Genomic DNA, 16,217 nt, shown 5'->3' with positions numbered 1-16,217 from the left:
GGAAAGGTATGGCTCTAAGGAAGGTTAAGGATATAGGGATGTAAATGGTTAACAATAGGGGGTTACAATAGGGTAAGGATATAGTACTATGACCAGGTAAGGACAATGCCCCAAGTACCACGGCTAGTGATGCCCCCACAAAACTCCTTAAAGGGTTCTTCTAATCACAGACCTTTATGGTAAGTGAATGATGCTCAGGGGTTCTTCCTAGGTTTAGGGGGATCTTCTGCCCTCCACCCCCAGCAGCTCCTGTCGCCCACAGCTGGCACTGTTGGACCATCCTTTGGAGCAGGGACATTAACCCCTGGCATGCTGTCTGGAGGAGGAGGCAGCTTGCAGTGACAGCTCCTGAAGCAGTGGGTCCAGGCAGGGATACAGGGAGGAGAGTGCAGCCCGGAGTGGGCGAGGCATTGGCATGCCATTGGTTGTGAGGAGCAGGGAGTGATCTGGGGCTGGATCAGGCTTTACCAGATCCTGGCATGCAGTAGTTTTGTTTTTCTCTGCCTTCAGTTTGGAGAAAGGGAGCAACCTTCACACCACAAGGAATTATAGCACCCCAGCCCAGGAATCCGGGGCATGTGCCACCCCTCCCTCCTGCCCCTATACCCCCTGACAACCTATTGCTTTCTGAAAAGACCCTCGAAAAAGGAACCTACCCAACTCACCCTCTGCACGTCTTCTCCTAAGGTAAGCCCTGTCCTCCTCCTCATTCCGGGCCATTGTCTCCTCACACTTTGGATGGCCGTCCAGCTGTCACCGCCTGTAGATTGTCAGCTCTGTGGTCCAGGGCTCCTCTTGTCCTGACCATTGTTGGATTGTGTTGTTTTTGGAAGTTGTAGCAGAGGAGAGCAGCAGGGGGTCACTGCCCGGAGGGGGTATTAATCCTCTGGCTGGAGGACGGGGTTATTCTCCGGTCCCTCCAATATGTCTTATCGGAGAAATCAGCGCTGCCAGCGGCTCCGTAACGTGTTCTGCAATATACAATTAGGAAACAATATATACATAACATTGCACATATTTGTATACACACACGGTTATATGTCACACTTGTGTACCCATGGATGTAGTCATTGTAAACCACTGCAGAATAGGTTGGGGATATAGAAATAAAGGTTATTGGGTATATACACAAATACACAAAAAGTTACATATGTACAAAGCTACAAATACAAACATGTCAATGTATATACTCATACACACAGATACACAGGTATATACTCATACACACATACACAGGTATATACTCATACACACAGATACACAGGTATATACTCATACACACAGATACACAGGTATATACTCATACACACAGATACACAGGTATATACTCATACACACAGATACACAGGTATATACTCATACACACAGATACACATGTATATACTCATACACACACATACACAGGTATATACTCATACACACAGATACACATGTATATACTCATACACACAGATACACAGGTATATACTCATACACACAGATACACATGTATATACTCATACACACAGATACACATGTATATACTCATACACACAGATACACATGTATATAGTCATACACACAGATACACATGTATATACTCATACACACAGATACACAGACTCATAAACATACACACAACACAAATAGATACAGGATACACACAGATACACAGATACACATGTATATACTCATATACACAACAAACACTGAAACTTACAAACACACAGATTTATACACACATATATCTAATCACACCAGCACACAAACATATATACATGTAAACAAGCAAGTACACGTACGTACACTGATATATAGTCATACAGGAACACAAATTCACAAAAACACACATAGCTACTGGATACACACACATACAACATATATATATATATATATATATATATATATATATATATATATACAGGCACACAAACATATACACTATACAGAAACATATACATAAACACACACAGACATACACAAATAGACACATACATACACACAAACATGCACACACACATATATACATACATATACACACACATATATACACACACACAGACATACACAAATAGACACATACATACATACACACTGATACATACACATAAACACACTGATATACACATACATACACACAAACATGCACACACACATATACACATACACACATAAATATACATACACATATATACATACACTTATACATACATACATACACACACACACATACATACATACACACACACATACACACACACACACACATAAATATACATACACATATATACATACACACACACATATACATACACATACACATATATATACATATACACACACACATATATACACACACACACACACACACACACATATACATACACATACACACACACACACATATACATACACACACACACACATATACATACACATATATATACATATACACACACACACACACACACACACATATACATACACATACACACACACACACATACACACACACACACACATACATACACATACACACATACATACACATACACACATACACACACACACACACACATATATACATACACACTTATACACACACACTCCTATAGTGTATACAGACCTTACCCCACATTTGGCTTCTGACCCTCCTCAACTAAAGCCATTAACCCTTCCTATCCCTGACTCTTATTCCAGCATGTGCGGAGTTAATGTCTTCTGTATAGAGGCTCGGTACTCGGTCACACTCGGTATCTCTATACAGCGCCACAGCCTTATAGCAGCCCCGGACACCGGGAGCAGAACGGCAGCGATTAACCCTCCAACTCCCTCAGCCCAGTACCGGAGCAATGATGTGTGCAGAGCAGGAAACAGCGGGGCCCGGTGTGATAGAGGGAGTGTGCAGATCTGTATACAGTGCAGAGCATTATGTGTATATACATTGTATATACAGTGCAATAAGGTGCAGAGCATTGAGTATATACAGTGCAATAAGGTGCAGAGCATTATATGTATATACAGTGCAGTAAGGTGCAGAGCATTATGTGTATATACAGTGCAATAAGGTGCAGAGCATTATGTGTATATGCATTGCAATAAGGTGCAGAGCATTATGTGTATATATAGTGTAATAAGGTGCAGAGCATTATGTGTATATACAGTGCAATAAGGTGCAGAGCATTATGTGTATATGCATTGCAATAAGGTGCAGAGCATTATGTGTATACAGATTGTATATGCAGTGCAATAAGGTGCAGAGCATTATGTGTATATACAGTGCAATAAGGTGCAGAGCATTATGTGTATATACAGTGCAATAAGGTGCAGAGCATTATGTGTATATACAGTGCAATAAGGTGCAGAGCATTATGTATATATAGTGTAATAAGGTGCAGAGCATTATGTGTATATACAGTGCAATAAGGTGCAGAGCATTATGTGTATATACAGTACAATAAGGTGCAGAGCATTATGTGTATATATAGTGTAATAAGGTGCAGAGCATTATGTGTATATACAGTGCAATAAGGTGCAGAGCATTATGTGTATATGCATTGCAATAAGGTGCAGAGCATTATGTGTATATACAGTGCAATAAGGTGCAGAGCATTATGTGTATATACAGTGCAATAAGGTGCAGAGCATTATGTGTATATACAGTGCAATAAGGTGCAGAGCATTATGTGTATATACAGTGCAATAAGGTGCAGAGCATTATGTGTATATATAGTGTAATAAGGTGCAGAGCATTATGTGTATATACAGTGCAATAAGGTGCAGAGCATTATGTGTATATGCATTGCAATAAGGTGCAGAGCATTATGTGTATATATAGTGTAATAAGGTGCAGAGCATTATGTGTATATACAGTGCAATAAGGTGCAGAGCATTATGTGTATATGCATTGCAATAAGGTGCAGAGCATTATGTGTATATACATTGCAATAAGGTGCAGAGCATTATGTGTATATACAGTGCAATAAGGTGCAGAGCATTATGTGTATATGCATTGCAATAAGGTGCAGAGCATTATGTGTATATACATTGCAATAAGGTGCAGAGCATTATGTGTATATACAATGCAATAAGGTGCAGAGCATTATGTGTATATACAGTGCAGTAAGGTGCAGAGCATTATGTGTATATACAGTACAATAAGGTGCAGAGCATTATGTGTATATACAGTGCAATAAGGTGCAGAGCATTATGTGTATATACAGTGCAATAAGGTGCAGAGCATTATGTGTATATACAGTGCAATAAGGTGCAGAGCATTATGTGTATATACAGTGCAATAAGGTTCAGAGCATTATGTGTATATACAATGCAATAAGGTGCAGAGTATTATGTGTATATACATTGCAATAAGGTGCAGAGTATTATGTGTATATATAGTGTAATAAGGTGCAGAGTATTATGTGTATATATAGTGTAATAAGGTGCAGAGCATTATGTGTATATACATTGCAATAAGGTGCAGAGCATTATGTAAATATACATTGCAATAAGGTGCAGAGCATTATGTGTATATACATTGCAATAAGGCGCAGAGCATTATGTGTATATACAGTGCAATAAGGTGCAGAGCATTATGTGTACATACCGTGCAATAAGGTGCAGAGCATTATGTGTATATACCGTGCAATAAGGTGCAGAGCATTATGTGTATATACAGTGCAATAAGGTGCAGAGCATTATGTGTATATACAGTGCAATAAGGTGCAGAGCATTATGTGTATATACAGTGCAGTACATTATGTGTATATACAGTGCAATAAGGCGCAGAGCATTATGTGTATATACATTGCAATAAGGTGCAGAGCATTATGTGTATATACAGTGCAATAAGGTGCAGAACATTATGTGTATATACAGTGCAATAAGGTGCAGAGCATTATGTGTATATACATTGCAGTAAGGTGCAGAGCATTATGTGTATATACAGTGCAATAAGGCGCAGAGCATTATGTGTATATACATTGCAATAAGGTGCAGAGCATTATGTTTATATACAGTGTAATGAGGTGCAGAGCATTATGTGTATATACAGTGCAATAAGGTGCAGAGCATTATGTGTATATACAGTGCATTAAGGTGCAGAGCATTATGTGTATATACAGTGCAATAAGGTGCAGAGCATTATGTGTATATACAGTGCAATACGGTGCAGAGCATTATGTGTATATACAGTGCAATAAGGTTCAGAGCATTATGTGTATATACAGTGCAATAAGGCGCAGAGCATTATGTGTATATACAGTGCAGTAAGGTGCAGTACATTATGTGTATGTACAGTGCAATAAGGTGCAGAGCATTATGTGTATATACAGTGCAATAAGGTGCAGAGCATTATGTGTATATACAGTGCAGTAAGCTGCAGAGCATTATGTGTATATACAGTGCAATAAGGTGCAGAACATCCTGTGTATATACAGTGCAATAAGGTGCAGAGCATTATGTGTATATACAGTGCAATAAGGTGCAGAGCATTATGTGTATATACAGTGCAATAAGGTGCAGAGCATTATGTGTATATACAGTGCAATAAGGTGCAGAGCATTATGTGTATATCCAGTGCAATAAGGTGCAGAGCATTATGTGTATATACAGTGCAATAAGGTGCAGAGCATTATGTGTATATACAATGTAAAAAGGTGAAGAGCATTATGTGTATATACAGTGCAATAAGGTGCAGAGCATTATGTGTATATACATTGCAATATGGTGCAGAGCATTATGTGTATATACAGTGCAATAAGGTGCAGAGCATTATGTGTATATACAGTGCAATAAGGTGCAGAGCATTATGTGTATATACAGTGCAATAAGGTGCAGAGCATTATCTGTATATACAAAGCATTATGTGTGATGCAACACAGCGCATATTGTGCAGTCTATTGTATTTATAATGCAGTGCATTGTATAAGGTGCAGAGCATTATGTGTGATACAGTGCAGTGTATAATGTGCAGAGCATTATGTGTATATACAGTGCAGTGTATAAGGTGCAGAGCATTATGTGTGATACAGTGCATTGTATAAGGTGCAGAGCATTATGTGTGATACAGTGCAGTGTATAAGGTGCAGAGCATTATGTGTGATACCATGCAGTGTATAAGGTGCAGAGCATTATGTGTGATACAGTGCATTGTATAAGGTGCAGAGCATTATGTGTGATACAGTGCAGTGTATAATGTGCAGAGCATTATGTGTATATACAGTGCAGTGTATAAGGTGCAGAGCATTATGTGTGATACAGTGCATTGTATAAGGTGCAGAGCATTATGTGTGATACAGTGCAGTGTATAAGGTGCAGAGCATTATGTGTGATACCATGCAGTGTATAAGGTGCAGAGCATTATGTGTGATACAGTGCATTGTATAAGGTGCAGAGCATTATGTGTGATACAGTGCAGTGTATAAGGTGCAGAGCATTATGTGTATATACAATGCAGTGTATAATGTGCAGAGCATTATGTGTGATACAGTGCAGTGTATAAGGTGCAGAGCATTATGTGTATATACAGTGCAGTGTATAAGGTGCAGAGCATTATGTGTATATACAGTGCAGTGTATAAGGTGCAGAGCATTATGTGTATATACAGTGCAGTGTATAAGGTCCAGAGCATTATGTGTATATACAGTGCAGTGTATAAGGTGCAGAGCATTATGTGTGATACCATGCAGTGTATAAGGTGCAGAGCATTATGTGTGATACAGTGCATTGTATAAGGTGCAGAGCATTATGTGTGATACAGTGCAGTGTATAATGTGCAGAGCATTATGTGTATATACAGTGCAGTGTATAAGGTGCAGAGCATTATGTGTGATACAGTGCATTGTATAAGGTGCAGAGCATTATGTGTGATACAGTGCAGTGTATAAGGTGCAGAGCATTATGTGTGATACCATGCAGTGTATAAGGTGCAGAGCATTATGTGTGATACAGTGCATTGTATAAGGTGCAGAGCATTATGTGTGATACAGTGCAGTGTATAAGGTGCAGAGCATTATGTGTATATACAATGCAGTGTATAATGTGCAGAGCATTATGTGTGATACAGTGCAGTGTATAAGGTGCAGAGCATTATGTGTATATACAGTGCAGTGTATAAGGTGCAGAGCATTATGTGTATATACAGTGCAGTGTATAAGGTGCAGAGCATTATGTGTATATACAGTGCAGTGTATAAGGTCCAGAGCATTATGTGTATATACAGTGCAGTGTATAAGGTGCAGAGCATTATGTGTGATACCATGCAGTGTATAAGGTGCAGAGCATTATGTGTGATACAGTGCATTGTATAAGGTGCAGAGCATTATGTGTGATACAGTGCAGTGTATAATGTGCAGAGCATTATGTGTATATACAGTGCAGTGTATAAGGTGCAGAGCATTATGTGTGATACAGTGCATTGTATAAGGTGCAGAGCATTATGTGTGATACAGTGCAGTGTATAAGGTGCAGAGCATTATGTGTGATACCATGCAGTGTATAAGGTGCAGAGCATTATGTGTGATACAGTGCATTGTATAAGGTGCAGAGCATTATGTGTGATACAGTGCAGTGTATAAGGTGCAGAGCATTATGTGTATATACAATGCAGTGTATAATGTGCAGAGCATTATGTGTGATACAGTGCAGTGTATAAGGTGCAGAGCATTATGTGTATATACAGTGCAGTGTATAAGGTGCAGAGCATTATGTGTATATACAGTGCAGTGTATAAGGTGCAGAGCATTATGTGTATATACAGTGCAGTGTATAAGGTCCAGAGCATTATGTGTATATACAGTGCAGTGTATAAGGTCCAGAGCATTATGGGTGATACAGTGCAGTGTATAAGGTGCAGAGCATTATGTGTATATACAGTGCAGTGTATAAGGTGCAGAGCATTATGTGTATATACAGTGCAGTATATAAGGTGCAGAGCATTATGTGTATATACAGTGCAGTGTATAAGGTGCAGAGCATTATGTGTATATACAGTGCAGTGTATAAGGTGCAGAGCATTATGTGTATATACAGTGCAGTGTATAAGGTGCAGAGCATTATGGGTGATACAGTGCAGTGTATAAGGTGCAGAGCATTATGTGTATATACAGTGCAGTGTATAAGGTGCAGAGCATTATGTGTATATACAGTGCAGTGTATAAGGTGCAGAGCATTATGGGTGATACAGTGCAGTGTATAAGGTGCAGAGCATTATGTGTATATACAGTGCAGTGTATAAGGTGCAGAGCATTATGTGTATATACAGTGCAGTATATAAGGTGCAGAGCATTATGTGTATATACAGTGCAGTGTATAAGGTGCAGAGCATTATGTGTATATACAGTGCAGTGTATAAGGTGCAGAGCATTATGTGGCTCCTTTGACTTATGTCCAGTAATGTAATTGTGAAGACCACCACATTGAGCCAATCCAGGAGACGCTACCACTGGGCTCCTCTGACCTGTCTCTGATAGGACAATGGCAAACACCACCCGCCAGTGTGATATACGCAAGTGTTTCCCAACCAGGGTGCCTCCAGCTGTTGCAAAACTACAACTCCCAGCATGCCCGGACAGCCTTTGGCTGTCCGGGCATGTTGGGAGTTGTAGTTTTGCAACAGCTGGAGGTACCCTGGTTGGGAAACACTGATATACGCACTATGAAGACCACTGCTGTGTATGGTGATGACTTGCGGCTCTACCACTTAGGCATTGTACAGTGTAATCTTTGCAGTGCAGGGGGATGGCAGTGATGTATTGCATTAGGTTTTTTGACAACCATATGACAGTGTTATTTGGCGGCACGCAGCACTGTTATCTGTGTACTTTGTGATACTATATGGCAGTGGCCTCCAAACTGTGGACCTGGGGGTTGTAGTTTGGCAGCATCTGGAGGTCCACAGTATTGGGACCACTAAAATTGTATTTCTGCAACATCTGGAGGTCCACAATTTGGAGACCACTGGATTTGTAATTTTGCAACATCTAGAGGTCCACAGTATGGGGACCACTGTAGTTATAGCTTTGCAACATCTGGAGGTCCACAGTATTGAGACCACTAAAGTTGTAGTTCTGCAACATCTGGAGGTCCACAGTATTGGGACCACTAAAGTTGTAGTTCTGCAACATCTGGAGGTCCACAATTTGGAGACCATTGGATTTGTAGTTTTGCAACATCTGGAGGTCCACAGTATGGGGACCACTGTAGTTATAGCTTTGCAACATCTGGAGGTCCACAATATTGGGACAACTAAAGTTGTAGTTCCGCAATATCTGGAGGTCCACAATTTGGAGACCACTGGTATGTTGTTTTGTGACATCTGGAGGTCCACAGTATGGGGACCACTGGAGTTGTACACCACTGAAATTGTCCTTTTGAAAGATCTGGAGGGCCACAGTTTGGGGACCACTGGAGTTATAGCTTGCAACATCTGGAGGTCCACAGTATGGGGGACCTCTGCAGTTGTAGACCACTTAAGTTGTAGTTCTACAATATCTGGAGGGCCACAGTTTAGAGACCACTGGAGTTATAGGACATCTGGAGGGCCACAGTTTGGAGGACACTGGAGTTGGAGACCATTAAATATGTAGTTTTGCAACATCTGGAGGTCCACAGTTTGGAGACCACTGGAATTGTAGACCACTGTAGTTGTAGTTCTGCGCCATCTAGAGGTCCACATTTTGGAGACCACTGGAGTTGGAGACATCTGGAGGTCCACAGTTTGGAGACCCCTCCTATATGGTTGGGTTTTGTCTACGCTAAATGGGGAAGGGGCAACAGAAGCTACAGAAAAGGGCACCATCCAACCTAAGGCCAGTCTTGCCCACAGCTTCCCCATCGATGACCCCCCCGGTGACCGTCTAATTAGTTTCCACCATGTCTCACGGTCTCCAGGAGTCGAAATTTCGAAGTCTCCCCCTACAGATAACAGGCGACGACTGGATGGAACAGCTGGGAGATTGGAGACGCAACGTCCTGCGGAGCGGCTCTTTATATTCCAGACATTGTTAGAGCTGTCAGTATCGAGGGGGCCCGTATTGGGGGGGGGGGGGTCTCGCCGAAAAGCAAAAACCCACAACGCTAGAGGTAACCAAACCCTTAGTATAGAGCGTTGGGACCGGCTCGGAGAACCCCCCCCCCCCCCTCCGTGTTCCTTTGGGTCGTGGACATCTCGGACTTAACCCCTTCCTCGCCTACGTTCCTCCGGCCTCCCTTTCTCCTGACATTGTTCCTTTCAGCTGTCAGGCTGCCAAGTCTTCCAACAATGGCTCTGGTAACCGTGCCCGGGGCTTAGACAAGGAGTTTTGTGTCTGCACAGTAGAGTCCCAGGGGTACGTTTAATAGAGAGGAGGGAAGTGTGCGGAGTATATCTCGGTGCCATGATGTGCCCCCCCCCCATCGCCCACCCCACCCCATCCCCCAACGCTGGAGAGAGACATTGTCTGTTTACCTGCAACCCTTGGGGTAAAACGATAGGCAATAATCTCATTACAGACGGAGAAGCGTCGGGGGCCCAGGGGTGGTCTCGGATTATACCCTGGGCCCCTCTAATGCTTGTTAACCCTTCACGTCCCAGTCAATGAAAGCCATTCGTTCCGAGGAGCTAACAATTGACGCAAGTTGACCCGCCATTGTTCTGCCGTAGGCCCGGGTATCACCTGAGATGATGACTGTAGGGCACCTAAATGGGACCCTCTAGTGCCCCTTAAAACCTAACAACCGCTTGCAAAACTACAACTCCCAGCATGCCCGGACAGCCGTTGGCTGTCCGGGCATGCTGAGAGTTGTAGTTTTGCAACAGCCGGAGGCACACCGGTTGCGAAACACTGCTTTAATTGACCGAAAAGACTCTAAGCAGTCTGCGTGGGACGGCTTTGATTTAACCCATTAAGCGCTGGGTTGTCGAAACTCCACTGGTTGCCGTTTAAAGGGGTAGTCCAACCAGGTAGTCCAACCTAAGGATAGGGGATAAGTTTGAGATCGCGGGGGTCCGACCGCTGGGGCCCCCTGCGATCTCCTGTACGGGGCCCCGACAGCCCGCGGGAAGGGGGCGTGTTGACCACCGCACGAAGCGGCAGCTGACACGCCCCCTCAGTACAACTCTATGGCAGAGCTGGAGCGCTGCCTTCGGGAATCTCCGGCTCTGCCATAGAGATGTATTGAGGGGGCGTGTCAGCTGCTGCTTCGTGCGGTGGTCGACGCCAGCTATCTGGCCAGCGAGCCGGGGCCCCCTATAGGAGATCACAGGGGGCCCCAGCGGTCGGACCCCCCGCGATCTGAAACTTATCCCCTATCCTTAGGATAGGGAATAAGTTTTTCAGCACTGGACTACCCCTTTAAGGAGGGGAATCAGAGTCAATTTGAATTCCGGGACTTTTTATTTTTTATTTTGCGCTATAGAAGAAGAAGCGATGAATTTTAAATGATCGCACACTGTGCCGAGGCAAGAAAGTCAAAATGCACAATTTCCATACATCGGGTACAGAAATGTCTCACCAGCTGACAGCCGGAGGTGACGGTTCCGAATTGGGCCGGTGCCGAGCGATCTGTGTCCTGCCGACACCGTCCTGCTTCTTTTTTAGGACATAAAAGTGTCACAACGAGGGGCTAATACCTCCCCCCCCCCCATTCTATTCTTGTATATAGGAGCAGTATTATAGAAGTTATATTCTTGTATATAGGAACAGTATTATAGTAGTTATATTCTTGTATATAGGAGCAGTATTATAGTAGTTATATTCTTGTATATAGGAGGCAGTATTATAGTAGTTATATTCTTGTACATAGGGGCAGTATTATAGTAGTTATATTCTTGTATATAGGAGGCAGTATTATAGTAGTTATATTCTTGTATATAGGAGGCAGTATTATAGTAGTTATATTCTTGTACATAGGGGCAGTATTATAGTAGTTATATTCTTGTATATAGGAGGCAGTATTATAGTAGTTATATTCTTGTATATAGGAGCGGTATCATAGTAGTTATATTCTTGTATATAGGAGCAGTATTATAGTAGTTATATTCTTGTATATAGGAACAGTATTATAGTAGTTATATTCTTGTATATAGGAGCAGTATTATAGTAGTTATATTCTTGTATATAGGAGGCAGTATTATAGTAGTTATATTCTTGTATATAGGAGACAGTATTATAGTAGTTATATTCTTGTATATAGGAGCAGTATTATAGTAGTTATATTCTTGTATCTAGGGGCAGTATTATAGTAGTTATATTCTTGTATATAGGAGGCAGTATTATAGTAGTTATATTCTTGTATATAGGAGCAGTATTATAGTAGTTAGATTCTTGTATATAGGAGCAGTATTATAGTAGTTATATTCTTGTATATAGGAGCAGTATTATAGTAGTTATATTCTTGTATATAGGAGCAGTATTATAGTAGTTATATTCTTGTATATAGGAGCAGTATTATAGTAGTTATATTCTTGTATATAGGAGCAGTATTATAGTAGTTATATTCTTGTATATAGGAGCAGTATTATAGTAGTTATATTCTTGTATATAGGAACAGTATTATAGTAGTTATATTCTTGTATATAGGAGGCAGTATTATAGTAGTTATATTCTTGTATATATGAGGTAGTATTATAGTAGATATAGGAACAGTATTATAGTAGTTATATTTTTGTACATAGGGGCAGTGTTATACCTAATGTTATATATATATATAGTCTGACAACCTGTGCTGAAGGGAATGATGCTATGATACTGTGATGGGTGATATTTTCCAGGCTGTTCTGTATTATGCGCATGTATATAGGGATGACAGTGTGTACAGTATATCCCGTACTATAAATTGGGATGAATCACCGCACAGTAATTGTCCATTTCATGTTCCCCATTCAGGAGGAATAAGCGGTGACACATCTGCCGGCGGAGCAGGAACTGCTTATGTGTTGTTTCCAGCAATAACAGCAGATTCCAGTGTATGAGGAGGGGTCTTTTGGTAGGATGGGGGGGTAAAAGTTATTGCGTTTCCTTTTTATGCCCTTCTGTCGCCATTGCTACCACTTTACAATTGTTAACCCCTTCTCTCCAGATAGAACACCAGTAAACAATTGCGCATAATACTGAGGGAAGGGGGGGGGGGGGCCACTAACTTTTAACCGCATAATGGCAGGAAAAAGGAAACGGTCATCTCCATTCAAACATTGTGCGGCCATTCAGAGAATTCCCGTATGTAGGTGAAGAATGTGACATTACTAACTAATGTGCCTCTAGGACCAGATGGAGAAGGGAGAACGCGTTGCCCGCGGGACATTGTGAGTTTGGGGCCGGTTTTGTGGCACAGAATGTGACATAGAATACAGTAAGTGATGCGCAATACATGAAGGACACGGATCAATAACTCCTGGCACCGGTGGTAGAGAATACATCACTTGGCGACACGGAGGTCTCTGACGTTCCCGCTGGATTATGGGAAAACTGTTCTGTGAGGTCCCTAAGGGGTTTTGTGTTATTGTTGTACATATTTGGCGCAATGTTTTTATGTTTTCATTTCATTTAAGTATTAAGGGGGAGATTTATCAAGACCTGTGCAGAGGAAGAGCGGTGCAGTTGCCCATAGCAACCAATCAGATCGCTTCTTTCATTTTTAACAAGGCCTCTGCGAAATGAAAGAAGCGATCTGATTGGTTGCTATGGGCAACTGGGCCACTTTTCCTCTGGACAGGTTTTGATAAATCTCCCCCTTTGTGTGTATTGGCACTAAACAAAAAAAGCAAACTGGACATAATGTCACCCCAAACTCCAAAAATGGGCTGGACAAAATTGTGGATAAATAAGATTGTTTCAAGCATGTGATGTTCCTTTATACTCACCTGGGGCAAGTAATAGGTGTGGGCAATATAAAAATCACACCTGAAAGCAGATAAAAGGAGAGAAGTTCACTTAGTCTTTGCACTGTGTGTCTGTGTGTGTCACACTAAGCATGGACAACAGAAAGAGGAGAAGAGAACTGTCTGAGGACTTGAGAACCAAAATTGTGGAAAAATATCAACAATCTCAAGGTTACAAGTCCATCTCCAGAGATCTAGATTTGCCTTTGTCCACAGTGCGCAACATTATCAAGAAGTTTGCAACCCATGGCGGTGTAGATAATCTCCCTGGGCGTGAATGGAAGAGAAAAATTGATAGAAGGTTTCAACGCAGGATAGTCCGGATGGTGGATAAGCAGCCCCAAACAAGTTCCCAAGATATTCAAGCTGTCCTGCAGGCTCAGGGAGCATCAGTGTCAGCACGAACTATCCATCAACATTTAAATGAAATGAAACGCTATGGAGGAGACCCAGGAGGACCCCACTATGGAGGAGACCCAGGAGGACCCCACTTATGGCAGGAGACCCAGGAGGACCCCACTATGGAGGAGACCCAGGAGGACCCCACTATGGAGGAGACCCAGGAGGACCCCACTATGGAGGAGACCCAGGAGGACCCCACTATGGAGGAGACCCAGGAGGACCCCACTGCTGACACAGAGACATAAAAAAGCCAGACTACATTTTGCCAAAATGAACTTGAGTAACCAAAATCCTTCTGGGAAATGTCTTGTTGACAAACGAGACCAAGATAGAGCTTTTTGGTAAAGCACATCATTCTACTGTTTACCGAAAACGGAATGAGGTCTACAAAGAAAAGAACACAGTCCCTACAGTGACATATGGTGGAGGTCAGTGATGTTTGGGGTTGTTTTGCTGCCTCTGGTACTGGGGGCCTTGAATGTGTACAAGACATCATGAAATCTGAGGATTACCAATGGATTTTGGGTCGCACTGTACAGTCCAGTGTCAGAAAGCTGGGTTTGTGTCCGAGATCTTGGGTCTTCCAGCAGGACAATGACCCCAAACATTACGTCAAAAAGCCCCAGAAATGGATGACAACAAAGCGCTGGAGAGTTCTGAAGTGTCAGCAATGAGTCCAGATCTAAATCCCATTGATCACCTGTGGAGAGATCTTATAATTACTGTTGGGAAAAGGCGCCGTCCAATAAGAGACCGGGAGCAGTTTGTAAAGGAGGAGTGGTCCAACATTCCGGCTGAGAGGTGTAAGGAGCTTATTGATGGTTATAGGAAGAGTGGCCCAACATTCCGGCTGAGAGGTGTAAGAAGCTTATTGATGGTTATAGGAAGCCACTGATTTCAGTTATTTTTTCCAAAGGGTGTGCAACCAAATATTAAGTTAAGGGGCCAATAATTTAGTCCAGCCCATTTTTGGAGTTTGGTGACATTATGTCCCATTTGCTTTTTTTCCTCCCTTTTTTGGTTTAGTTCTAATACACACAAAGGGAATAAACATGTGTATAGCAAAACATGTGTTACTGCAATCCTTTTCTGTGAGAAATACTTCATTTTCTTGAAAAATATCAGGGGTGCCAACATTTACGGCCATGACTGTATATTTTGGGGGGGGGCGTTCAGTCTACAAAATAGCTGCCTACATGTGAAGACATTTTGTTATATCTGCCCAGCAGGGCTGGGGTCAGGGACGGTCTATATAATGTACACAGGATCGGAGTGGATTATATATGCGGTTATATCTGTGAGTCTGACACCTTGAGGGAGATGACAGGGGAGAGAGGTTAGACATATGGCGGCTCTGATAAGTGACTGCGCAGGGAGATGAGACGGTGCTACCTTGTGTGATACGCGCATCATGTCTCCTCCCACTACATCCATATAACATGGCGGCCGCCGTCTATAGAAGATTTCCTATATAGCCATCTTGTCTGAAGAGCTTACACTCATTTATTTATCTATCTATCTATCTCATATCTATTTATTTATCTTTCTTTCTATCTATCCCATATCTATCTATCTCACATCTATCTATCTCATATCTATCTATCTATCTCATATCTATCTATCTCATATCTATCTATCTATCTCATATCTATCTATCTATTTATCTCATATATATCTATCTATCTATCTCATATCTATCTATCTATCTCATATCTATCTATCTCATATCTATCTATCTATCTCATATCTATCTATCTATTTATCTCATATATATCTATCTATCTATCTCATATCTATCTATCTATCTCATATCTATCTATCTATCTCTCATATCTATCTATCCATCTCTCATATCTATCTATCTCATATCTATCTATCCATCTCATATCTATCTATCTCATATCTATCTATGTATGTATCTATCTATCTATCTCTCATATCTATCTATCTATTTATCTCATATCTATCTCTCATATCA

General features: G+C 41.6%; 1 protein-coding gene across 4 annotated transcripts in view; it reads left to right on the top strand.

Moving 5' to 3' along the window:
• Positions 1–493: 493 nt before the first annotated feature.
• Positions 494–16,217, top strand: part of LOC130306386 (semaphorin-6D-like) — a 214,362-nt gene continuing 198,638 nt past the window's right edge. For all 4 annotated transcript variants that reach the window (XM_056552095.1, XM_056552093.1, XM_056552094.1 and 1 more), the window contains exon 1: positions 494–687. The gene's annotated coding sequence lies outside the window, so the exon portion shown is untranslated. The remainder of the gene's footprint in view (positions 688–16,217) is intronic.

The sequence above is a fragment of the Hyla sarda genome, unplaced genomic scaffold, assembly GCF_029499605.1.
Source record: "Hyla sarda isolate aHylSar1 unplaced genomic scaffold, aHylSar1.hap1 scaffold_137, whole genome shotgun sequence".
Classification (NCBI taxonomy): domain Eukaryota; kingdom Metazoa; phylum Chordata; class Amphibia; order Anura; family Hylidae; genus Hyla; species Hyla sarda.
The sequence above is the reverse complement of the archived record's forward strand: the minus strand, read 5'-3'. Positions and strand labels throughout refer to the sequence as shown.